This window comes from Orcinus orca, chromosome 7, assembly GCF_937001465.1.
Source record: "Orcinus orca chromosome 7, mOrcOrc1.1, whole genome shotgun sequence".
In the NCBI taxonomy this organism is placed as follows: domain Eukaryota; kingdom Metazoa; phylum Chordata; class Mammalia; order Artiodactyla; family Delphinidae; genus Orcinus; species Orcinus orca.
In genome coordinates, this window is record NC_064565.1 from 64,492,752 (window position 1) to 64,520,155 (window position 27,404).

Here is a 27,404-nt window from a genome sequence, read left to right on the forward strand (position 1 = left end):
AAGCAAAATTCAGAATTCAACCTCTATTTGAATCATTTACTTTGCCCTTTTACATGGTTACAGATGGGCACCACTGGCCCCCAGCCTGACTGAACTCAGCTGGTGTTGAATTCAGGTCCTTGCTCAAGAGCCATTAGCATCAGACTAATTATGAATTCAGGAGACTCCCCCAAAGCCTCACAGATAGTGTAAGCATTAGTCCTGTGTGTCTGCTCCCTTAGAAACATTTTAAGCAACATTATCCATTACCACTGCTGGATAAAATGACATTTTGATCCAATTGATAACACACTAAGCATCGGTGCTATTTAATTAAGAACATAGAAATGATTTTACTTATTTTTTTACATTTGCTTAAGTGTAGAAAAAGTCTTTGAAATATCTGCTCTGACCCCACCGACGACCCTTGTCTGGGAGCTGCCTGCCTCACCCTCCAGGGTAAACCCTTGGCAGCTATGTTTATAACTATATCACCCCGCCTTCACAAAAGGGGCTTTTACACTGGCTCAAGTTGGGCCAATCATATTTTCTCTCCTGAGAATCTGGGATTGACTCAGCCCCTCAGTCTGGGTCGAAGAAGATATGAGTAAAGGAGATTCAAAGTCCCCTTTCTGGTCTCTCCTTGACAGGTTTGCAAATAGCATAAAGGGGACTGGAAAACCCAGTCGGGGGGCCTGCGCTGTTGTCAGCAGAACCCAGAATAATGTTGCCTTGTTAAAAGGATTGCTTCCTGCGCGGGGAGTCCCCTGGTGGTCTAGTGGTGAAGATTTGGCACTTTCACTGCCAAAGGATCACTTCCTGCAGGAAACAATGGTCAGTGACTGGAATCCTGCTGACATCACAGGAAGGTGGCCCTGACGTCAGCAGCTGAAAACCAAGGCAAGGCCAGGCTGTGGGACAGGAGAAGGACACAGCCGGTCACACAGGGGGATGACATCCTTGCATTGGGATGGCTGGAAGGTTGCTCCTTCACCTCCCGGGCCCCTTCCCTGGTGCCATCTCCTGCACTCTCTGGGTATCAGCTCCTCACACACTCTCCAGGTATTCATTTAGTCACAGAAGGTGGTGAGTTCACCCCTTTTAAGGGATTCCCTGTAAATAATTTTAAGTGTTACTCCTTTAAAAGATATTTATATTTCTATTGGTATTACTACTTCACTAGTGGTAGTACTAGCTAGGACTAGTACCCCACTACTAGTAGTAATAATAATTCTAACAATTCGAAGACTTCTCCTAAGCTACTGCAAAGCAGACATCCCCCATAGGCTCTTCTACTCCCCTCAAGTATTGGCTCCTACACAAACACCCACCCTACCCCAAGGAGCCCCAGTAGGCTCTAGAAGTCCTGATAAAATCCCTCACAGTGACTTCCACCTTGGAATATCTCCTTAACTGACTTTATTCAAATGTCTCAGAATCCAACACACAGGGAGACAAGCAGCATGGGATCTGGGATTGGGAATCATTGCCCAAGAATGGAAGCTATGGAAATAGATGTGAACCCTCAGAGAAAGAGGGTAGAATGGGAATAAAGCCAAAGACAGATTTCTGGAGAACGCAAGATGTAAGGGATGGGGGGTGGAAAAGAGGAACAAGAGAGAACAAGGAAGAACCAAGGGAAATATCAGAGAAGTGAAGGTGGAGAGAAAGCTTTTAAGAATGGGGGCTGGGGAACTTCCCTGGTGGTGCAGTGGTTAAGAATCCGCCTGCCAGGGGCTTCCCTGGTGGCGCAGTGGTTGAGAGTCCGCCTGCCGATGCAGGGGACATGGGTTCATGCTCTGGTCCGGGAAGATACCACATGCTGCGGAGCGGCTGGGCCCGTGAGCCATGGCTGCTGAGCCTGCGCGTCCGGAGCCTCTGCTCCGCAACGGGAGAGGCCACGACAGTGAGAGGCCCGCGTACCACAAAAAAAAAAAAAAAAAAAAAAAAAAGAATCCCCTGCCAATGCAGGGACATGGGTTTGAGCCTCGGTCTGGGAATATCCCACATGCCGCGGAGCAACTAAGTTCGTGTGGCTCGCCTCAACTAGAGAAAGCCCGGGCGCAGCAACGAAGACGCAACACAGCCAAAAATAAATAAATAAATTTATTTTTTTAAAAGAGAAGAGGGCTTCCCTGGTGGCACAGTGTTTGAGAGTCCGCCTGCCGATCATCGCGCCCCGGGTCTGGGAGGGTCCCACGTGTCGCGGAGCGGCTGGGCCCGTGAGCCATGGCCGCTGGGCCTGTGCGTCCAGAGCCTGTGCTCTGCAACGGGAGAGGCCACAACACTGAGAGGCCCGCGTACAGCAAAAAATAAATAAATAAATAAATAAAAATAAAATAAAAGAGAAGAGAATGGGGGCTGGGCGATAGTGTCACAGGCAGAGAGAGATGGAGCGGGCAGAAAGTCAGTAACTGAGAGACAGTGGAGCCCAGACTCACTCATCTCAGGCAGGCACAGGATGACAGAGCAAACACTGCCTGGCAAGGGCTGTCAGCGTCTGCCCGGGGGGAGGCAAAACCCAACAGTGGTAGGAGGCCGGAGACTAACTGGCTACACCTAGTCCCAAGGAGTCACAGACACTGCAGTTGCCAAACTGAAAAAAACTAAGTCAATATTGTATAGAAAACACTTAAAAAAAAAAAAACCTATTCATTCTCCTCTCACCACCAACAAAAAGCCATAGTTTAGGTACTCACACTGTCTCAGAGGAGTGCTACTATGCCTGGTGACAATAATGACACCAACATATTGACCAGCAGAAACCCAGCTACCTGGAATCTTTAATGAGCCAGATTTTGTTCATCTGTCCTCCACTTCTAAAACAGGGAGGAAAATTGTAAACACACACACACACATATTTTAGAAATATAGGATCTGTACAGATTCAGCTCAACCCTCATGCCTCTTCCAGCCATACAAGAACTGATGTTTGGGATAATAACCCTGAAATAAAAGATCCAATCACTGAAGAACTACTTACTTATGCTCATATACTTTACTTAACAAAATTTTATCCTTTAAAATTTCTATTCCGCTTAACCTTGTCAACACCCTATGACGTAGATATTACCTCATTAGGATTAATCAAATTCAAATGGAGTAATCTTTGGTTGTAGATAGTCTCACAGCAAATTTATTTTGGCAATATTGTAAATGGTCTTGGTGCTCCTATGAGTTTCAGAAATCAAAAATTAAATCACTTATGAATAAATTAGCCTCATGTGGTCTGAGAAAACATTTTTTGAAATATTCCATTCCTTTCTGTAACTATTTTTAAATTATTGAGATACAAAATGAAAAAAGAGAAGCAATGAGTTTGGGAGGTTTCCTTGTATTCCCCTAGGCTCAAAAATAACACATTTAATAGGATTTTAAGTCTCTAACTTGGGAGAAGGGGTTCTACTGAAATATCTGTCCCCCTTGACTATTTCACTCACAAATCGTTAGGAAGGTGGGAGAAGGAATCAAACCAGTATATAGAGAAGCCAAATTTGTAACTCATTTCTCCTGATTTCCTTTTCTTTTTTATTCTATTTCACTATGTCATTTTCCCATCCATAGACTCTCTGAACTAATGATAGACTCTTTTACTAATAAAATTAAGATATGTTACTCTAATATAATATGTTAATCAGTAAAATGTTGCATGTATTAAGACTGACTCAAATGTTTTTGTACATGATTAGGAATTATCATATTCAGCTAGAATGCATGGTGCCTCTCATATTCTCTCTCTCTCTCTCTCTCTCTCACACACACACACACACACACACACACACACACACACACACACACACACACACGCCTCTCAACCAGCCTTTCTGACTAGTAGGATGCCTTTGTGAAAGGTTACTGGGCTGTTGACTGACAGACCCCTCTGGGTACCCAGTAACATCTGACTCATTCTCTTTTTCCACTTGCCAAGCCATGTAGTCAGAGGAAAAATGGCCAGCTAGGAAAAAGAACTGCTCCAGGAAAGGGCATACGTGCAAAGGGCAGCTGTTTCCCTTCTCTCTCAGGACTCCCAGGTGCCATTACTAAATTTCCTGTATGTGTGGCCCTGGAAAATTTCCCTGGCTTCAGGCAGGGGGTCTGGGGGCGGAGAACACTTTTTCCTTTCAAACTGTCTTTCTTTACCCATTGTAACCAGAGGACCACTGCTCACTATGTTGCCTTATAAATTATTCCTGTGAGATTTATAGTCATTTCTATGCTTCAAGTCAAACATTCTTTTAAGGCCAAACAGAGTAATTTACTGGATTTGTGTCTCTAAACGATCTTATAAATAGTTGCTCTCTAGTTCAAGGTGAGTAACAGTCAGTGGCAGGCTAGTATCAAAGAATACTGATTGCAATTCAATTTTATTACCTCTGAGGATTCACCCTGAGGAATGCAGCAGACTGGTCAAAAATCTATAGGCTGATCATTGTGGGTCTGCGTTAGAAAATCCTTTCCAAGTAAACACCTCCTGTAAGGATTTTTGCTTTCTCTCTTCACTGATGACCATATATAATTTTTCTTTCCTGGAGATGCCAAGACGACAGTATTGCTAATCATGCCTGCAGTTATGGCTGAGCTGGGCAGTGCATGTTCTTTCCAGGCTGCTAGCTAGGTTTTGGATGCAAATGCATGTTTAGACCCTGACACACCCCGTAAACTCCTTCTATCCCTGACACCACTGCAAATGGCAGTGAACACAATGTTAATGCCACTAAAGCTTCTCATTCTTGATAATTTCACCTGCTACATAAAGCTCAGGTGAGATGCTGGCAAGATTTTCGGGAAACTAGATATTCTGTCTGGGCGTATTTAGCTCTCATGTTTCTAGAAATACTCCTGTTAGCCTATGCTCTTTGATTTGGCATGGAGTTTGATAACACATTGATACTATTTTCTGCCTGTATACCTACCAAAGGATACACAAACCTCTTAATTTCCCCAGAACTACGTGAAATATTCCAAAATGTGTCATTGGACACAGTTACCCCAGGAGAACTGTGGTAAGGTAGTGGGATAATATGAAAAAATCTAGAATATGAAACTCAATTCTGGTGGTGATTTTAGCCTAAGGGAACACAACAAGAGTAAGCTAAGCTTGCATCTGTTTTCTTTCATGTCCTTAAAATCTAGAGATTATTTAGCCAGAGTAAAAATTTAACTTTTTATCAAAGTTTTCTTTCTCTCATTATCTCACTTTTCAAATCTGAAGCACTTCAGACTTCAGTGTTTCTCCAGGGCCAAACTCTACTCAGTAAACAAGATTTTGCCAAATGTGCATGTGTGCTGCCTTAGCAACTAGATGCTGAGGGAAAATCAAAGGTGGGGAACAGGAAATGAAGTGCAAATGAAATCGTAATGTCTGTGTTATTGGTGACATCTGTGAGACAGGAACCAAGTCATTATTGTGGGGTGCAAAGGATTTGTGTTAATGTTATAACTAGGTAAACTTTATTAAAACTACCTTTCAGCTTCCAGAAGAATGCTACTGAATTAAGGCTAGCTACCTTAATGTTCATCCTTTTATATTGCTGGTTGCTATGGCAATATCCTCCTAGGTATTTGTAAGGTCACAAAAGGAAGAGCTAACCCTCTTACTCCTGGAATAACTAATGCGGTTCTGTTACTTGCTTGATGTAAATGGTCTCAAGTGACAGCAAACTGTACATATAGTCAATTACAACTGCTCAAAGGAAATGATTTGTTGTAACAGCCCCTGTTCAACCTCTGTGACATCAATGTTTCTATGGAAACAGTTGCCTATTGCACTGCTTTGAATTGAGTATTGATCAAACTAGGACCAACACTATTTCAGAGACTTGCTACTTTACTGTGTGGCAATTTACGATAAAAACTCATAACATCACTGTATATTTCAAGCCCCAAGGAACCAATTTAGCAGACAGTTACAGTAGAATATTAACAGAGGTCAATAATGGAAGTCTGATTATAGTCCTAGGACAATTATTCAATACTTTTGTTGTCTGCCCTTCCAACATTCCAGCAGCTATTACAGTTTCCAAATAATAATATTCATGCCTGAAGAAAGTTCTATGTTCATTCGTCTTCTATCTTAAACTTTATTTTTCATTGTTATATTATCTATCAATAAAATTATTTGGTTATATTAACCAAGCTGTGAACCCCTCAGAAGTAAATAACTATTGATCAAGGAGTAAAGATCTTCTGGTGCACAGTACTGTTTTCCATTAATGATCTTATTGGCCCAGCTGATAAGATGGTTGTCTTCAAACAACTGAAGATACAAAAGCAAAGAATAATATAGGTCTAATTTCCATAAAAAACAGCTAGGGTTTGACCCTGCATCTTTGTTAAAGAATGGATTCTTCAACCTCAGTTGAAGTAGTGAAAATAAAAACAGTGTCATGCAGAATCCTTCTGCAAGCCTTTCGTTCTGTGTAATATTTCCACTGTCCATGGATGTTTCATTCAATCTGCTTTGGAAACAACCTTCACGATGGTCTTATCCAACCCCCTCCTTTTACAGATGAGGAAACAAGGTGACATGGCCTCTCTGGTGTCTTTCATAAGGTAAATGTTCTCCTTACAAATATAAATGTGACATGTTATGTTGAAAAAAATTCATGATTTACTCATCTGAATGAAAATACATACCAATTATCTCTACTTTTAGGTTGATTTGTCAAGAACCTCAGTCAACAAACTCTATAAAATTGTTTATTTATACCCCTCCTTATTCCAAAAGAATTTGAGGCAGATAGCCAACCAATTTACTGCAGTGACACTGATCACAGCACAGACTGTGAAAATTAATTTTTGCAGGTGAAGTTACAAAACTTCAGAAAGCACTTGAATAACATGGCTACATGCCAAAGTGGGACAGGTATCTATGAGTGAAATCTGTTTCAATACATAGATAGTACCACTAACTTTTTATTACCATAGTTGAAAAATTATGGCTTGAGAAACGACTCTTGTCAGGTAATAACAAATTCATCCACCTGCTTGAAAGAAGCTCCTCCTCATGTAAGGGAAAAGGATATTGTCCTAGCTAGCTATTGATTTTTAAAATCCTAGCTGGATAACTTGAAAATAAAAATCAGTTCAAAAAATCAGTCCAGGTCAAGTCTAAAATAGTATTTAAATCAGTCTGGATCTCATCACACATTTTTAATCAGCTAAGACTTTAAGTTAGTCTTCTTGGTAATAATTATTATCACTAATTAATAATAATTAGTGTTAGGAGATGAGCTTTCCTTATTCATACAGAAAATATTTATCGAGCACCCACTGAATGCCAGATACTGGTCTGAGCATGAGGACACAGAGTTGAATAAGGCTAGCTCTCAGTAGTAGGTGGTAAGAGTTCTTTGTCATGTGGAATAAGGAGTTCAAGAAAGAGGTGTCCTCTGATTCCATACTTGATGTTCTCCCCTTGTCTCTTTTACCATATTTTTACCACCATTTTTGCCTGCTTATATATTTATACCTTGCTTTGCTATAGAAAGGATTTTAAGTGAAACATAAATTTGATTCTGAGCTTCCAGCACAAAAAAGGAAACATAATCAGCCAAGTGATTCCATGTCTGGAAGATTAAAACAAAACAAAGCAAAACAAAAAGCAGATGTGCAAAATAAGCACAATGACACATCACGTCGAGAACAGAGAGAATTTCCCCAGGTCCTTAGAAACAAAACCTTGACGATGTGATAAACAACATCTGCTTAACACAATTGCTGTAAATACACCACTGTGTTTTGTAGGGCTAGAACTATAAAGCTTTTCAGAGTCCATGACCATACACCAAAGTGCAATTTAATAAACACAATTCTGCAGGAGAACAAAACAATGCCTTTCCCGAAATATTGTTTTCTGTCAACGTATAGATATCGAAGAGTCATAAAAAACAAAACTATTAGTAAACTACCCATACAATACCTAATTTTGAATAATGTACCTTCCTAGTCTACCCTGAAGGTCACTCAGGTGCCAATATTTACACCTACATAAATAGATGACTTAGCTTACTCTCCAATCCATCTATCTATATATCTGTTTGTATCTGTAATGTTTACTCTGTAAGTGAGATAACGTAGAAGACCTTTTATCAAAATGTTAATTCTGGTTTTAATCTGTGGATCTCAAACTGTTTTGGCTTGGACCATTCCTAACTTATCCAAACTAGGTCATCTGTATTGGAGGAGGAGGAGGAAGAGAAAGAGGAGGGGGAGAGAGAGAGGAAGAGGGAGAAGGAGGGGGATGACAAGGACAAGGACAAGGACAAAGGACAAGGAGGAAGATGAGGAGAGGAGGAGAAAGAATACGATGAGGTAATCCTGGATCTAGCTGATCCAAAGGTGGCATTAAGTTATTAAAAATCACATTAAGTAGGAAGGGCTGGGACACACCCCTGCTTTACCTCCACTGAGGTCATCAAAAGGCCCTAAACTGAATTCATGTTGCTTAATCCATATACAGAATCAAAGCAAGAGAAGGGCTTAACAAAATCCCACCATGAATGTAACTTACTCTAATAGATGACTCTGTGGAGTGGTGAAACTCATAGCAGAGGTCACAGAGGAATAGCATTAAAGCCCACTTCCTCCTCATGCTCTTTGTGACTTTTCAAAAAGGAAACTGGCTTGTATTTGACTTACAACATTTACAAGTCTATATTCTGGAAAAGTCCAGAGTCAAAGAAGCTTGAGAGTTACAAAGTTTAAGGTAGTTGAATAAGGAAGAGTGAGTTTCTTAGGTACCACCAGAAACTGGCCTTCACTTGTAACCAATATATCTGATCAGGGGTTAATATCCAAAATATACAAAGAACTCATACAACTCAACATCAAAAAACAACAACCTGATTTTAAAATGGGCAGAAAAATGAAATTAGAACTTTCTTTAACACCATACACAAAAACAAACTCAAAATGCATTAAAGACCTAGATGTAAGACTGGATACTATAAAACTCAGAGGAAAACATAGGCAGAACACTCTTTGACATACATCACAGCAATATCTTTTTCAATCCATCTCCTAGAGTAATAGAAATAAAATCTAAAATAAATAAATGGGACTTAATTAAACTTAAAAGCTTTTGCACAGCAAAGTAAACCCTAAATAAAATGAAAAGACAACCCACAGAATGGGAGATAATATTTGCAAACGATGTGACCAAGAAGGGATTAATCTCCAAAATTTACAAACAGCTCATGCAGCTCAATATCAAAAAAACCCCAAACAACCCAATTAAGAAATGAGCAGAAGATCTAAATAGACATTTCTCCAAAGAAGACATACAGATGACCAAGATGCTCAACACTGCTTATTACTAGGGAAATGCAAATCAAAACTACAATGAGGTATCACCTCACACCAGTCAGAATGGCCATTGTCAAAAAGTCTACAAACAATAAATGCTGGAGAGAGTGTGAAGAAAAGGAAACCCTCCTACACTATTGGTGGGAATGTAAATTGGTACAGCCACTATAGAGAACATTATGAAGGTTGCTTAAAAAACTAAAAATAGAGCTACTATATGATCCAGCAATCCCACTCCTGGGCATATATCCAGAGAAAAACATGGTTCGAAAGGATACACACACCCCAATGTTCATTGCAGCACTGTTTACAATAGTCAAGACAGGGAAGCAACTGAAATGTCCATCGACAAATGAATGGGTAAAGAAGATGTGGTACATATACACAAAGGAATATTACTCAGCCATTAAAAAGAGTGAAACAATGACATTTGCAGCAACATGGATGAACCTGGAGATTATCATGAAGTAAGTCAGACAGAGAAAGACAAATATCATATGATACCACTTATAAGTGAAATCTAAAAAAAAATGATACAAATGAACTTACTACAAAACAGAAACAGACTCACAGACTTAGAGAATGAACTTATGGTTACCAGGATGGGGGGTGGGTGGGGGAAGGATAGATTGGGAGTTTGAGATTGACATATACACACTGCTATATTTATAATAGATAACCAACAAGGACCTACTGTATAGCACAGGGAACTCTGCTCAGTATTCTGTAATAACTTATACAGGAAAAGATTTTGGCAAAGAATAGATACTTGTATATGTATAACTGAATCACTTTGCTCTAAACCTGAAACTAACACACTGTTAATCAATGGTACTCCAATATAAAATAAAAATTAAAAATAAAAAAACAAATAAATAAAATGGGCAGAGGACCTGAATAGACATTTCTCCAAAGAAGACATACAGATAGCCAACAGATACAAGAAAAGATGCTTAACATCACTAATCATCAGGGAAATGCAAATCAAAACCACAGTGACATACCACCTGACACCTGTCAGGATCAACAGAAAGACAGCAAATACAAGAATATGGAGAAAAGGGAACCCTCATGTACTGTTGGTGGGACTGTAAATTCATGTAGCCCTTATGGAAGACAGTTTTGAGATTCCTCAAAAAATTAAAAATAGAACTTACCATATGATCCAGCAACTTCACTTCTGTATATTTACCCAAAGAAATCAAAAATACTAATTTGAAAAGATATACGCACACCACTTTTTTTGTAGCATTATTTATAATAGCCAAAATATGGAAACAACCTAAATGTCCATTAATAGATGAACAGCTAAAGAATACGTGGTATATATATATACATACATGTATATACATATATATATATACACACAATGGAGTATTACTTAACCATAAATAAAAATGAAACCTTGCCATTGTGACAACATGAATGAACCTAGAGGGTATTATGCTAAGGGAAGTAAGTCAGACAGAAAAAGACAAATACCGTATGATCTCCTACGTGGAATCTAAAAAAAAAAAAAACACCAAACAAATAAAATAAAATGAAAACAGACTCATAGATACAGAGAACAAACAGGTAGTTGCCACAGGGGAGGGATGAGGGGTGTGGGAGAAATAGGTGAAGGGAATTAAGATGTACAAGCCTCCAGTTATAAAATAAATAAGCTACTGGGATGTAATATACAGGAATATGGTCTGTAATATTGTAATAACTCTTATGGGGACAGATGGTTACTTACACTTATTGTGGTGACTATTTCATAATGTATACAAATGTCAAATCACTATGCAGTACACCTGAAACTAGTGTAATATTGTACATCAACTACATCTCAATTTAAAATAAAGGAAAAAAAGATGTGTTAGAACCACTCACCTTAAACTATTTCTGTGTATTGTATTCATCCTTATCAGTGTCAAAGTACCATGTTTCAAGATCAATCAATTGGCATACTTTTTGGAACTGTGTGTTATTTACAAGCCTGCTGCTCTATAGAGCAGAGGAAGGAGGGTTATATGTCTTGAAATACATGAAAAAAGAATGCATTAGTATATAGAGGGGAAAAAGTCCATTTAAGGGCCCACCACAATGAGGCCTTATGTCATCACTGTGTTCAGATATTTTTCAGCCCTTTCTATTTTCCTCGTATTCCTTCTTTCTCCCACTGAAGCAAACATTTGTTTATAGAAAGTTTGAATTAGGATGCCTTGGATCTCCACATGTTCTAATGTATAAAGAAGAGTATGTACTGTATATAATGTCTCAGACTTGAAACCAAGAAAAGGGTGTGGCTCATGATAAGTGGGGGCTGGGGTAGCAGAAAAGCAAAGCTGTTAAGAAAGCAGCTGCCTTCAGTATGATCAGGTTCTCAGCCTCAGCTGCATGTTAGAATCATCTGAGGAGCTTTTTAAACTCTTGATGTCCTGGTTCCACCCAAGACTTCTGAGATCAAATTCTCTAGACACAGGACCCAAGCATCAGAAGTTTTTAAAGTTCCTAGGTGATTCCAAAGTGCATCCAGAATTAAGAATCATGAAGAAATATGTCCATATGTCCACACAAATTATGTGTGCTTAATTTCTACTTCTGGAGAGAATATGGATATTCTTCATACTGTGGTACAATCCATCACCCAACCTTTCTTACTAGAAATCCTCCTGTAGCCAGGGAAGGAATTAGGGTACAAAAAGGGGAACTCCCTTAATGGAAACAGAGATACTTGAAGGTATGTTGTAAGCAACCACGTTGCTGAATATTATACTGGGCACAAGTATAGCACAGCTTTCCTAGAAGGGGCCACAATCAAATGTGGGAAAGTGATGTTTCTGGACTTGAATATTGTTGAATTTACAAGGTATAGACTCTGAAAACTAGTTGGCTTCTCCTTGATACTAGGCTGCAATATTAGTAGTGCTAATTAATACATGTTATCTAATCTCACAAATTGAAGCATCTCATTAGGCCTGAATGACTGAGGTATTTTCTACAGATTAGGTTGCTTATTTAATCTTTTTCTCCACTCAAAAACCTCTATATTAAAACATCAATATATTTACTAAATACTAGTTAATTATATTTGCCTATTAAGCATAGGAAATAAATACAATTTGAAGCAAGATTTAAAGAAATTAAACACCAGAAGCAAGAAGAACTACAATCCTGCAGCATGTGGAACAAAAATCACATTCACAGAAAGATAGACAAAATGAAAAGGCAGAGGACTATATACCAGATGAAAGAACAAGATAAAATCCCAGAAAAACACCTAAATGAAGTGGAGATAGGCAATCTTCCAGATGAAGAATTCAGAATAATGATAGTGAAGATGATCCAGGGCCTCGGAAAAAGAACGGAGGCAAAGATCGAGAAGACCCAAGAAGTGTTGAACAAAGACCTAGAAGAATTAAAGAATAAACACCTAGAAGAATTAAAGAACACACAAAGAGGGGTGAACAATACAATAACTGAAATGAAAAATACACTAGAAGGAATCAATAGCAGAATAACTGAGGCAGAAGAATGGGTAAGTGAGCTGGAAGACAGATGGTGGAATTCATATCATCAGTCTAGTAGATATGAGGGTAGAACCTCCCCCTGGAATTTATTCCTCCTTCATGAATAAAGAGCGGCCAGGGCAGGAAAGATGACCTACTCTAGTGCCCATGATCAACCTTCCAGACCTGATCTTGTTCCTTCTCCTGGGGATGTCCATAGAGAACTGGAATCATTGGGCTGGGTGGGGCAAAGGCTGTTGTACTGGGGGAGGGGATAAAGTAGGGGGAGGGGGAGGGATGAGGCTGAGAGCTGAGGGGCAGAGCAGGAGATTCTCTCAAATGCTGAGGATGTGGAGAAGGGAGTCTGCAGCCTGTTTCACTTCATGACAGTTCACCCACAGAAATTCATCACTTCCTGTATTCCAACCTCAAATTCAGCACACCATGGACATTTGGCCACACAGGTACCATGAAAGGTTTCTTTGTCAGGGTTACACATCATAAGCACACAGGCCAGAAATAGGAAACCCCCAAAGTCAGAAGTCCCTTGACAGTGGGCTTCTTACAAACCTCAGTCTTCCCCTTGGGTCATCCACTTGAGAGGTGCATGTGAACATTCTGTGTCCCAAATCCTAGTCCTACCTTCCACTTTTCTTTCACTCTGGTCTGGGTCACCTCATGAAGAAAACAACTTATAGCTCAGCAGTGCATTTCTGAGTTTCTCTTATTTATTTGGTTCTCAAACACAAAAGCCCAGATCCAGAGATGGCACTATAAACCCCCTTAAACACAAAAATAAAACTTGGTATTTCCATAAGGCCACAAAGAAAAGGCATTGGGCCTGACTTAGCTATTCCCCTGAGTTCTCTCCAGAAGTCAGGGGTAAGGAAAGCTATGTTTCCCAGCATGGACACAGCATACACCTTTATGACTGCAAGAGGATGTTTTTATTTGCACTACATTATACCCATAAATTCCATCCACTCAGCGAGTCAAATTATTGCTGGCCTCCAAAATACATTAAGTTTGGGTTTAAATCAGTCACTTTGGAAGATATACTACAGCCCACTTCCTAGCCATATTTCAGTAATATATTCATCCTGCAAATGTTCTTTAAAATGCATTGTTTGTGGAGTTGTCTTCCTTCAGTCAGCCATGCGAAGATGTAAGGAATATAAGCTCTAATTTGCAGTTTCTTTGTGTGTGTGATTGCTCATGATCCTTACTCATGGAGCTAATGGGTGCCAAAACGCTTTCATGCTATGAAGAAAAAGAGCTCGCTGAATCTGAATCAAATTAGAATTAGTGGTATAATGGTAAACAGCAATGGGAAAATATAGAGCCCTGAGCAGTTTATGTTAGATTTTGGTAACAGCAGACAAGCTTTTCCTGAAGATAGTGGGAGGGGGAAAGCCAAGGAATTATTTGGGATGCTTAAAGGTGTATGACAAGATTAAGGTATGCTTAATGGCAATGCTCAGAATTTCCTCCCCTTACCTAGAATTCCTATTTTACAAAGCGTTACACATTTGAGTTCCTCATCAATTGTCATTCAAATAATTTCAACAAGATGAACTGGTTCAGAGAGTGCAAAAGCTAGATCGATTATCATTTTTAAGCGGCTGAGAAAGAGAAGTATAAGATTTCCATGGTCCCTTGGGAAAGAAAGCCTGTTTTCTCTGAACTTCCCTTTATCAAGTTGCTCTGTGCTTGAAGGAGTGGAGATGGGCACCATGACAGGGGTGGGCAGGGGGAGGTGTGCACCACAGGACCTACAGACGCTCAGCGTTTCTCCGAGCTGAGTAAGGGAACTTGGGCATTTCAAGCCTGGGAGAAGCAGGACATTCAGACAGTTTTGCACCTGCCACTACTGTTTATGCCCATCTTATTTCAAAAGACTGGTTTTTAAAGATAAAAGCTGCTAACACCTCACCAAGAAAGAAGACACGACAGACACGCTCTAGGAAGCATCTTTAAAATAATATGGCATGGGGGCTTCCCTGGTGGCGCAGTGGTTGAGAGTCCGCCTGCCGATGCCGGGGACAGGGGTTCGTGCCCCGGTCCAGGAGGATCCCACATGCCGCGGAGCAGCTGGGCGCATGAGCCATGGCCGCTAAGCCTGATATATATATATATATGGCATGGATGGTTCTTTGTCTTTCTCGGAAATCAAGCACATGTGTTTTTCCTTTTCAAGGCTATTTGTGAGGCAATTTCCCATCTATGTTCACAAGCCTACCATAATTAATATCTGGTCAATATTAAGATATGAATTTCCCATAACCCAAATGCCAGGGGCAATTGATATGTATAATATTCCACATTCTTTGATAATCAAAATATTTCACATAGAGTTGGAGACTGTCATATTTAATCTCAAGGTATAATAATGCTAATAACAATTACCATTTTTGAGCACTTACATGCCAAGAACCTTGCTGGGTACTTTATACAACTATCAACCTTATGATAGACTATTTCCATTTGGCACTGAGGAGACTGAGGATAGAGAGGTTAAATAGCTGGCTAGAGACCACAGAGTTAGTAAGAAGCAGAGCTAGAATTTAACCTTGGGTATTACTCACTCTAGAAGCTCACTCTAGAGCTTCTTCAATTACTACTCATGTCTATCACCATGATTACTGTATACTGGGGACCAGGGGTTTGCTGGAACCACTTGTGTCAGCTTGGAAGAGCTGATTGTTAAATTTTCAGGAAGTCTGTGAGCTGGTTGTTGTCATGTTGGTGGCTTGAAATTGGCCACGGTGGGAGTATTTATACAATGTAAATAGGTAAATAGAACAAATAAGGGCTTTTTTTAAAAAAGGAATGAGAGCACCAGTTTTCAAACATTTATCAACACATCACTGCCAAGGAAGAACATTTCCAAGTACCATAGAATTATTTGGCACTTTCTTCCCCTCCATATTATTGTCTCCAAAATGTTTAATGTGACAAAGTTAGCAATAAAGCAGGACTAACACCCTGAAAAATGGTGGCAGCCTCTAGGCTAGGTGTGCCCTACACAGTCTCAGTTTTAATGCCCAGCCTGACCTGCTTCTTCCATTTCTCTTCAACCAATTTCTTCCCTCACACTGCCTGTAAACCACAAGGTGATTGGCAGAGCAAATGAAGACATTTGATACAGTTGTTTCAATGAAAAATTCTGTAAGCCAAATTCAGTTCTTGGACTCAAAATTAATAACCTCAGCCTAAGGCATCAATTAGTTCCTTCTCAACTCTTTCTTTCCTTCAGGTAAATATAATGTAAATCCAAGGAAAGATATATTCTGAACACAGAGCACATCCCTTTATGTCCACAACCTGATTTCCACTGGGGAGAGTCACGTTCAATATTTTTTATTATTATACAATTAACATTGATTGAGTGTTAATAGTGAGCTTATATATAACACAGGGACCATTACTATACCTGGTTTCTTGGCAGACTGTAGGAACAGCATGTTTTTGATATTTTGGATGGCACCAAGCTCGCTATAATTTCCCAGTGAAGTCAGTTGTTCCTAATTTCCTGAACATCTGTGCGTCAAATTCATTAAATGGCTAATGAATCCAGACATATAAGGTTTATAAAAATATTTATATCTGACATTAACAAAATGGCACCCCTGCTTTGTTGCTCTAAGTGACACCCTTAAGACAATCGAGTTTTTGTCACTGACTGGAACTTAGCAGAAGAAAGTAAATGACTGAAATCAGTACCTCATGTTTCTTCCATGGAAAGGAAGGATAGAGAAGCCAAGGCTGACACTAGTTGGTGAATAAAGAACAAAGAAGAGGGGACTAGGAGCCGGGGGTGCAGGCAAAGTCAGAAGATGTCCATATTCCATAAAGTTATTTACATGAAGATCCCAGCAAACCTGGACTGAAGCTTCACTAGGGGTACAGCATTATATGGGTGTAATCAGTGATTACACATGTGCCCTCCCATGCTCTGACTACCACCACCAGCCAGGTCTGAGGGTCTCTAGGCTTATAAAATTTAATAATTATAATGCTCTTTTCCTAGAAGTTTAAATATTCTAGCAAACACTTCAGAGACACTATCTGCATGAACACTGAACTAAGAGTCAAATGCTGGGGTTCTCCTCTAAACACTGACATTCCCTGACTAGGTAACCTTGCACCTGTTATTGGCTTTCTCTGCTGCCTCAGACTCTTCTATCCCCATGCATCAAGAGTGGGCTGTGGATTAGATTTCAAGCCCCTTCCAAGTCTAAAAGTTTTAGGCTTGTTCTACCAAGGCAAGCAGAAGGCTTGGAATTAATGTTTGCCAATAGAACTTTAGCCCAAAGCTTTAAAACACTGCTCATTTTTTAGTTTGCACAGTCTAAGGAAAGGGCTTCATCAGAGCCTACCAGGAGAAACCTGCAACTTCATATCCTCTCTACAGACACCTTTTCCCTTCCCACTGGAAGTCAAGTTTGCAAAGCAAGGGCAAATTTGGTCAGAAAGAGAAAACCAGGAATTCAGAGATCCAGGAGCTCGAAAACATCTTTCCCTGATTCACAGAGGAGCAATGCTTGCCAAGAGCATTGAGTTAGGTGGGGAGATTGCGCAGCACATTGCCTAATGAGGGGACCTGTAACCCTTAACAGAGAGACAGGACCTACTAAAGGGCCTTATTTACTGCCAGGACCACCCAATGCAGAAAGAGTTCAGGAAAAGACTTCCAAATTGCATTTGCTTAAGCAAAACTGTCTCACAAATCGAAAGTATACCTGTGCTAATAATAAATGCTGGAGAGGGTTTGGAGAGAAGGGAGCCCTCCTACACTGTTGGTGGGAATGTAAATTGATACAGCCACTATGGAGAATAGTATGGAGATTCCTTAAAAAACTAAAAACAGAGTTGCCATATGATCCGGAAATCCCACTCCTGGGCATATACCTGGAGGAAACTCTAATTCCAAAAGATACATGCACCCCAATGTTCATAGCAACATTATTCACAACTGCCAAGATATGGAAGCAATCTAAGTGTCCATTGACAGACGAATGGATAAAGAAGATGTGGTACATATATACAATGGAATATTACTCAGCCATAAAAAATGAAATAAGGCCATTTGCAACAATGTGTATGCACCTAGAGATTTTCATACTAACTCAGACAGAGAAAGACAAATATCATATGATGTCACTTATATGTGGAATCTAAAAGAAATAATATGAATGAACTTATTTACAAAACAGAAACAGACTCAGAGACATAGAAAACAAATTTACCAAAGGGAAAAGGCGAGGGAGATAAATTAGTATCCTGGGTTTAAGAGATACACTCTACTTTATATAAAATAGGTAAACAAAAAGGACCTTGTAATAACCTATAATGGAAAAGAAATCTGAAAAATTATATATATATATATATATATATATATATATGAATCACTTTGCTGTACACCAGAAACTAAGACAACATTGTAAATCAACTATACTTCAATTTTTTAAAAAGTATACCTATGCTGATTTGCTGCTTAATTCTGTTAAGTACTGAACCCTCGGAAAATGCTCTTCAGTTATTTTTTATCTTAAGTTATGAAATGGTGAAAGAATTTCCATAGAGAAAGTAAAAGAGAGATGGCAGACAGCAGAAGCAAGAAGAATTACAATCCTGCAGCCTGTGGAACAAAAACAACATTCACAGAAACACAGATAAGATGAAAAGGCAGAGGGCTATGTACCAGATGAAGGAACAAGATAAAACCACAGAAAAACAATTAAATGAAGGGGAGATGGGCAACCCTCCAGAAAAACAATTCAGAATAATGATAGTGAAGATGATCCAGGACCTCAGAAAAAAGAATGGAGGCAAAGATCAAGAAGATGCAAGAAATGTTTAACAAAGATCTAGAAGAATTAAAGAACAAACAGAGGTAAACAATACAATAAGTGAAAGGAGAAATACACTAGAAGGAATCAATAGCAGAATAACTGAGGCAGAAGAATGGATAAGTGACCTGGAAGTCAGAATGGTGGAATTCACTGCTGCAGAACAGAATAAAGAAAAAAGAATGAAAAGAAATGAAGACAGCCTAAGAGACCTCTGGGACAACATTAAATGCAACAACATTCGCGTTAAAGGGTTCCCAGAAGGAGAAGAGAGAGAGAAAGGAACCGAGAAAATATTTGAGGAGATAATAGTTGAAAACTTCCCTAACATGGGAAAGGAAATAGCCACCCAAGTCCAGGATATGCAGAGAGTCCCAGGAAGGATAAACCCAAGGAGAAACACACCAAGACACATAGTAATCAAATTGACAAAAATTAAAGACAAAGAAAAATTACTGAAGCAGCAAGGGAAAAATGACAAATAACATACAAGGGAACTCCCATAAGGTTAACAGCTGATTTCTCAGCTGAAACTCAACAAGCCAGAAGGGAGTGGCATGATATACTTAAAGTGATGAAAGGGAAGAACCTACAACCAAGATTACTCTACCCGGCAAGGATCTCATTCAGATTCGATGGAGAAATCAAAAGCTTTACAGACAAGCAAAAGCTAAGAGAATTCAGCACCACAAAACCAGCTCTACAACAAATACTAAAGGAACTTCTCTAAATGGGAAACACAAGAGAAGAAAAGGACCTACAAAAACAAACCCAAAACAGTTAAGAAAATGGTAATAGGAACATACATATAGATAATTACCTTAAACATGAATGGATTAAATGCTCCAACCAAAAGACACAGGCTTGCTGAATGGATACAAAAACAAGACCAATTTATATGCTGTCTACAAGAGACCCACTTCAGACCTAGGGACACATACAGACTGAAAGTGAGGTGATGGAAAAAGATATTCCATGCAAATGGAAATCAAAAGAAAGCTGGGGTAGCAATACTCATATCAGATAAAATAGACTTTAAAATAAAGAATGTTACAAGAGACAAGGAAGGACACTACATAATGATCAAGGGACCAATCCAAGAAGAAGATATAAAAATTATAAATATATAGGAGCACCTCAATACATAAGGCAACTGTTAACAGCTCTAAAAGAGGAAATTGACAGTAACACAATAAGAGTGGGGGACTTTAACACCTCACTTACACGAATGGACAGATCATCCAAACAGAAAATTAATAAGGAAACACAAGCTTTAAATGACACAATAGACCAGATAGATTTAATTGATATTTATAAGACATTCCATCCAAAAACAGCAGATTACACTTTCTTCTCGAGTGTGCATGGAACATTCTCCAGGATAGATCACAACTTCAGTCACAAATCAAGCCTCAGTGAATTTAAGAAAACTGAAATCATATCAAGCATCTTTTCTGACCACAATGCTATGAGATTAAAAAAACACAAACACATGGAGGCTAAACAATACGTTACTAAATAACCAAGAGATCACTGAAGAAATTAAAGAGGAAATCAAAAGATACCTAGAGACAAATGACAATGAAAACGCAATGATCCAAAACCTATGGGATGCAGCAAAAGCAGTTCTAAGAGAGAAGGCTATAGCAATATAATCCTACCTCAAGAAACAAGAAAAATCTCAAATAAACAATCTAACCTTACACCTAAAGGAACTAGAGAAAGAAGAACAAACAAAATCCAAAGTTAGCAGAAGGAAAGAAATTGTAAAGATCAGAGCAGAAATAAATGAAATAGAAACAAAGAAAACAATAGCAAAGATCAATAAAACTAAAAGCTGGTTCTTTGAGAAGATAAACAAAATTGATAAACAATTAGCCAGACTCATCAAGAAGAAGAGGGAGAGGACTCAAATCAGTAAAATTAGAAATGAAAAAGGAGAAGTTACAACAGACCACCAAAATACAAAGCATCCTAAGAGAACTACAAGCAACTGTATGCCAATAAAATGGACAACCTGGAAGAAATGGACAAAATCTTAGAAAGCTATAACCTTCCAAGACTGAACCAGGAAGAAATAGAAAATATGAACAGACCAATCACAAGCACTGAAATTGAAACTGTGATTAAAAATCTTCCAACAAACAATAGTCCAGGATCAGATGGCTTCACAGGTAAATTCTATCAAACATTTAGAGAAGAGCTAACACCCATTCTTCTCAAATTCTTCCAAAAAATTGCAGAGGAAGGAACACTCCCAAACTCATTCTACGAGGCCACCATCACCCTGATACCAAAACCAGACAGAGATACTACAAAAGAAGAAAATTACCGACCAATATCACTGATGAATATAGATGCAAAAATCCTCAACAAAATACTAGCAACCAGAATTCAACAACACATTAAAAGGATCATACACCATGATCAAGTGGGATTTCTCCCAGAGATGCAAGGATCCTTCAATATATGCAAATCAATCAATGTGACACACCATCTTAACAAATTGAAGGATAAAAACCATATGATCACCTCAATAGGTGGCAGAAAAAGCTTTTGACAAAATTCAACACCCATTTATGATAAAAAACTCTCCAGAAAGTGGGCATAGAGGGAACCTACCTCAACATAGTAAAGGCTATATACGACAAACCCACAGCAAACATCATTCTCAATGGTGAAAAACTGAAAGCATTTCCTCTAAGATCAGGAACAAGACAAGGGTGCCCACTCTCACCACTATTATTCAACATAGTTTTGGAAGTCCTAGCCATGGCGATCAGAGAAGAAAAAGAAATAAAAGGAATACAAATTGGAAAAGCAGAAGTAAAACTGTCACTGTTCGCAAATGACATGATACTATACATAGAGAATCCTAAAGATGCCACCAGAAAACTAGTAGAGCTAATCAATGAATTTGGAAAAGTTGCAGGATACAAGATTAAAGTACAGAAATCTCTTGCATTCCTATACATTAATGATGAAAAATCTGAAAGAGAAATTAAGGAAACATTCCCATTTACCACTGCAACAGAAAGAATAAAGTACCTAGGAATAAACCTACCTAGGGAGATAAAAGACCTGTAGGCAGAAAACTATAAGACACTGATGAAAGAAATTAAAGATGATACCAACAGATGGAGAGATATACAATGTTCTTGGATTGAAGAATCACCCTTGTGAAAATGACTATACTACCCAAAGCAATCTACAGATTCAATGCAATCCCTATCAAATTACCAATGACATTTTTTACAGAACTAGAACAAAAAATCTTAAAATTTGTATGGAGACACAAAAGACCCCGAATAGCCAAAGCAGTCTTGAGGGAAAAAACCGGAGCTGGAGGAATCAAACTCCCTGACTTCGGACTATCCTACAAAGCTACAGTAATCAAGACAATATGGTAATGGCACAAAAACAGAAATATAGATCAATGGAACAAGATAGGAAGCCCAGATATAAACCTACACACCTATGGTCAACTAATCTATGACAAAGGAGGTAAGGATATACAATGGAGAAAAGACAGTCTCTTCAATAAGTGGTACTGGGAAAACTGGACAGCTACATGTAAAAGAATGAAATTAAAACACTCCCTAACACCATCCACAAAAATAAATTCAAAATGGATTAGAGACCTAAATGTAAGACCAGACACTATAAAACTCTTAGAGGAAAACATAGGAAGAACAATCTTTGACATAAATCACAGCAAGATCTTTTTTGATCTGCCTCCTAGAGTAATGGAAATAAAAACAAAAATAAACAAATAGGACCTAATGAAACTTAAAAGCTTTAGTACAGCAAAGAAAACCATAAACAAGATGAAAAGACAACCCTCAGAATGGGAAAAAATATTTGCAAATGAATCAATGGACAAAGGATTAATCTCCAAAATATATAAACAGCTCATGCAGCTCAATATTAAAAAAACAAACAACTCAATCAAAAAATGGGCAGAAAACCTAAATAGACATTTCTCCAAAGAAGACATAGATGGCCAAGAGGCATAGGAAAGGCTGCTTAACATCACTAATCATTAGAGAAATGCAAATAAAAACTACAATGAGGTATCACATCACACCAATGGGCATGGATGGTGTGGGCACCATGGGCATCATCAGAAGATCTACAAACAACAAATACTGGAGAGGGTGTGGAGAAAAGGGAACCCTCTTGCACTGTTGGTGGGAATGTAAATCGATACAGCCACTATGGAGAACAGTATGGAGGTTCCTTAAAAAACTAAAAATAGAATTACCATATGACCCAGCAATCCCACTACTGGGCACATACCCTGAGAAAACCATAATTCAAAAAGACACAGGTACCCCAATGTTCACTGCAGCACTATTTACAATAGCCAGGACATGGAAGCAAGCTAAATGCCCATCAACAGATGAATGGGTAAAGAAGAAGTACATATATACAATGGAATATTACTCAGGCATAAAAAGGAACGAAATTGGGTCTTTTGTAGAGACGTGGATGGACCTAGAGACTGTCATACAGAGTGAAGTAAGTCAGAAAGAGAAAAACAAGTGTAGTATATTAACGTATATATGTGGAACCTAGAAAATGGTCCAGATGAACCAGTTTGCAGGGCAGAAATTGAGACACAGAAGTAGAGAAAAAACATATGGAGACCGAGGGGGAATGAGGCATGGGTGGGGGTGTGTGGGATGAATTGGGAGATTGGGATTGACGTGTATACAGTGATGTGTATAAAATGGATGACTAATAAGAACCTGCTGTATACAAAAATAAATAAAATTAAATTTTTAAAAAAGGAAGTAAAAGTATAGAAGGAAGAGTGAGATTCATAACGCCCCAGGGGGCACGTTTGTAGCTTTGTGACTTGCCCACAGTTTCATCTCCTGGAAGGGCCTCCAACAATTTTCACTGTCCCTTCTCCAACGTAACTCAACCTCCACCTGTGCTCTCCACTCCTCATAACTGCCTCAGCCCAGAGTAATCACTTCACCCTTTTCAACTTCTCCAATGCAATCCACTTTATAATCAAGTACTGCTCTGTGATATCGCTTTTCTGCTATCAAAGTATTATTCAAAATTATTATTATTATTCTCTTTTACATATGCACAGTTTATTGCCCTGACTTGATTATAAATTCCTCGAGAGCAAGTTTTGTGTGATTCACTTGGAGTATTCCCACCAGATCCTAGTGATTTGCCATAGTAAGCTCTGGACCTTAGTTTTTCCATCTGTAGAGTGGGGATAATGATAGTACTTACTTTATAGACCTATTGTAAAGAGAAAATGAGATTGTGAGGAGTAAATTATGTCTGATTCAATAATTGTTGGATAGCGTATTTTACTAGTATTATTGATATTATATTAGGGCAAAGGAAAAATACAAGGCTAGAAATGAGCAAAACAGAAACCTGCTTCCACCTCTACCAAATAGTAGCTTTGTGACTTTCAGAAAGTCTATTAAATTCTCTGAGCCTCAAATTGTTCACTCATAAAAATCAGAAATGCAACACTCCTTGCCAATGTTCCATTGCTGTGAAAGTCAAATAAATACTTTTAGGATGTTTTACAAATGTATCATTTATTGGTACTAAGTAAATATTATTTGATTTGAGAATTATCACTTTATCACTCATACAGCTTATTTTCTCCCCTTTGAGGCTGACAGGACATCAGTCATGCATCTTATGGGCTTGGAGGGGGAAATAGGGTACTTTGGATCCTCGGAATTTCCAACAGGTAGCTTGTGTTCTGGTGTTCACAGCATCCTGCCCTCCTACCATCATAGTCCAGGCTTCTCAGTGTTTACTTCAAAGGGATATTTCTATAACAGCAGAGCAACCAAAAAATGAAAAATGTCTACCAGTTAACCTGTTGTTTTGCTTAAAACAAGTAAAACATAGTTTTAAACAGCCAGTTGATCAATTCTGCTGGCATAATTGGTTATGCCCATACTCTCCCTTAAGAGAGAATCATTAGAGAGCCAGAAATCAACACATGTCCCAGAGATGTCCCAGAGTGCCTCCCTTGAGGACAAAAACCTCCTGTAGCCTGGACCCAGAGGAGCCTCAGCACAGGCACAGAATGAGGTTCCCAGTCCATGCCTAGGCAAGGCCATCGCTTTCAGAAAAAGCTAAATGCATCACAGATTAAACTGCACAATTTCATTCCCTGATTCCTTACGGTCTAAACTTACTCTTTCACCTGCAAACCACAAATATGATCATTCTCACCTTTCCAATCTCATGTTATCAAGTATTAGATGCCTCAGGCCATCTAAGTTATATTAGCAACGCATCAAATATTCATTCATTTATCAAATAATTATTTAACATGTCTATGTGCAAGGCACTGGAGCATACAAAATGAATCACACAAACTGTTTGGTATTTTTTAGACAAGTCCTCTTAGTATCTGTGAAGATTTGTTTATTTGCTGTTGTGCAGGCATAGTTTACAATGTTTCCATTAATAGTACATTAAAAAAGAAAGTATTATTCAAGTAACAACACATGGTTGAAATACTTAGAATTTAGTCTTCTTATCTCTTCTTTAAAGACAATGAAAGGTAAAAGATTATTTGGAAAAAGTATTTGATATCCTAATATGCTCACACTCATTGCTTCCTGTTTTCACTGTACAAGTGCATTTTTCCCAGGTATAACAAAACAACACAATAAAAAGGTAAAGTATGGTTGAAGTATACAGGCTTTATGATATTTCTTGAAATTACTCTGCTTTTATCGAGGATGATATTCAGGCTAGCAACAGCTATAAAAAAATATGGAAATGTAAAAGTGAGATAAAATATGGGATTTATCTATGAGCCCTGGTACATTAAACCATTAACATACTTGAAATATGACAACAACCTAAACGCTCAACATCAGGATCATAAAGGGAATTCTAATGGTGACCTGTGCCTTCACTTCCAAGATTTGAACTTTTGTCATTTTAAAGGATTTTTATGTATTTGCTCAACTTGCATAATTACAGCAATTTGTCAGTTTAACCAATAAGATGAAAACAGTTGACATTTGTGCTGCTAGGTTACCCATCTTGACCTGACGTGCAACAAGTAGAAGCTGGTCCTTGGCTTCCCCTTTCAGCTTCCTACAACGTGGGAGCCTAAGCTATGCCATCAGGCTGGAAATCATGGCAGCAGCAGCAATCACACCTGTGGGACAGGCAGGATGCCCAGGTCTAAATCCTCTGCCCATGAAACATGCTATACCTGTGCATCAAAGTGGGGTCAGTCTTGAATCTGCAAGCTACTGGAGAGCAATGCAGTCATTCCTCCACCTGTTACCTGTAAAGGCCTCCTAAAACTGAGATGCCAGCTGACACACTGGTCCTCTATAAAGGGTGGGAGGAAAAGGCAAGTGCACCCAGCATATACCGTTTCTGCACGATTGAAGACATGATCATCAGGGCGTATCGAGATCTTGATGAATAAAACCAGAGTCATTGGGCAGGCGGCAACGGAAGGAACTTGATGCTTGTATTAAGCAGACCTGAGAGAATGGCTGTAAGATAAGGTTTTAGTCCAGGCTTGGGAAAAAGAGGCTTGGGAAAGCGAGAAGTAAGAACAAAGAGAAGTCATGGGGCACAGGGGACAGCTGAAGAGTGGAAGGTAAAGTGGTGAGAGACAAAGCGTGATTCCTGCCTTTTCTCTTCATTCCACTGGGTATATTCTAGCTCTTCACTTATATCTCACATATGCTACATGAGTTGAGAGATAAAAGCAACCTGGTAATTAATTTTTTAAATAAAAAGACTCCAAGGAGTTCCAATTTAAAATGGCATCTGGCTAATAGCCCTGACATAGTCTCTTCCACTAAAACACACACACATTCACTAAAAGACAAATATTTACATTGCCACCAAAAATTGAGATTGACAGTCAAATCCTTACCACTAACTGTAAGGTCAATGAACCTGGATTTTTAAAGGCAATTAGTGGCCCACCTGTGCTTGCCACCAGACTTAGAGAAAGCCCATCTGTCTGAAGTGAGAAATGCCCATTATACCTTCTCCACTGTCTGTCACCTGGCTCATTAAATCAGACAGCCATTCTTCTACTACATAAGTGCTCTTTTTTTAAGCTAGAGTGTTATTTTCCTTCCACATCCAACCCCTCATCCACAGCTCTTTCCATAAAAACAGTCAGAGCAGCTACCCAGAAAGAACTGGTCAGCAAGAGGGAATGGGGAAGCAACCTTGGCGGGGTTGGAGGGGGGCTCATTCCAACCAGGAAGGTGTCCCCATGAAGAAAGCGCTATATGAGAGAAGAGAGGACAAAAGAAAAAATCTCTGGCTACCATCTACACTGAATATTACAGATTTCAGGTCAGAAAGAAAGGCAATGGAGACAGGAGAAGAGCTAATATTAGGTTGACATTTATGGAATGAAAGCAAGTCAAACGCCAGAAATTGAGCTAGTAACTGGACATCAACTTGCCCTTCAGATGTAGCTCTGGAAAGGGAATTGAACTCGTTTTCAAGTGAACAGAAAATAGAACCTGCTAGAAACACCAAATCTGGATAGATCTTCTGTGTTAAGAAAATGACAAGAAGAATAACTAACAAATGCATTTTGGTAAATGACATAGAAATAGAGATAGAGAATATCATCCTAAGACTCAGAGGGAACACAAACTTCTGAAAATGATTTATCACAGGAAGTGAAAGAAATTTTCAGAGAAAGTTTTTCCATCTTCAATAGAATTCAAGAAGTAATGGCCTCTATGGAACAGGAGTAGATATCCATGACAAGGGA

The 27,404-nt window shown here is 38.9% G+C and overlaps 1 long non-coding RNA gene across 1 annotated transcript in view; it reads left to right on the forward strand.

Moving 5' to 3' along the window:
* The first annotated feature begins 889 nt into the window (after positions 1 to 889).
* The window catches only part of LOC125964951 (uncharacterized), a 37,965-nt gene continuing 11,450 nt past the window's right edge, over positions 890 to 27,404 (forward strand). Inside the window, exons 1-2 of the long non-coding RNA XR_007478297.1 lie at positions 890 to 1,041; positions 6,488 to 6,531. This is a non-coding gene — a long non-coding RNA (uncharacterized LOC125964951). The remainder of the gene's footprint in view (positions 1,042 to 6,487; positions 6,532 to 27,404) is intronic.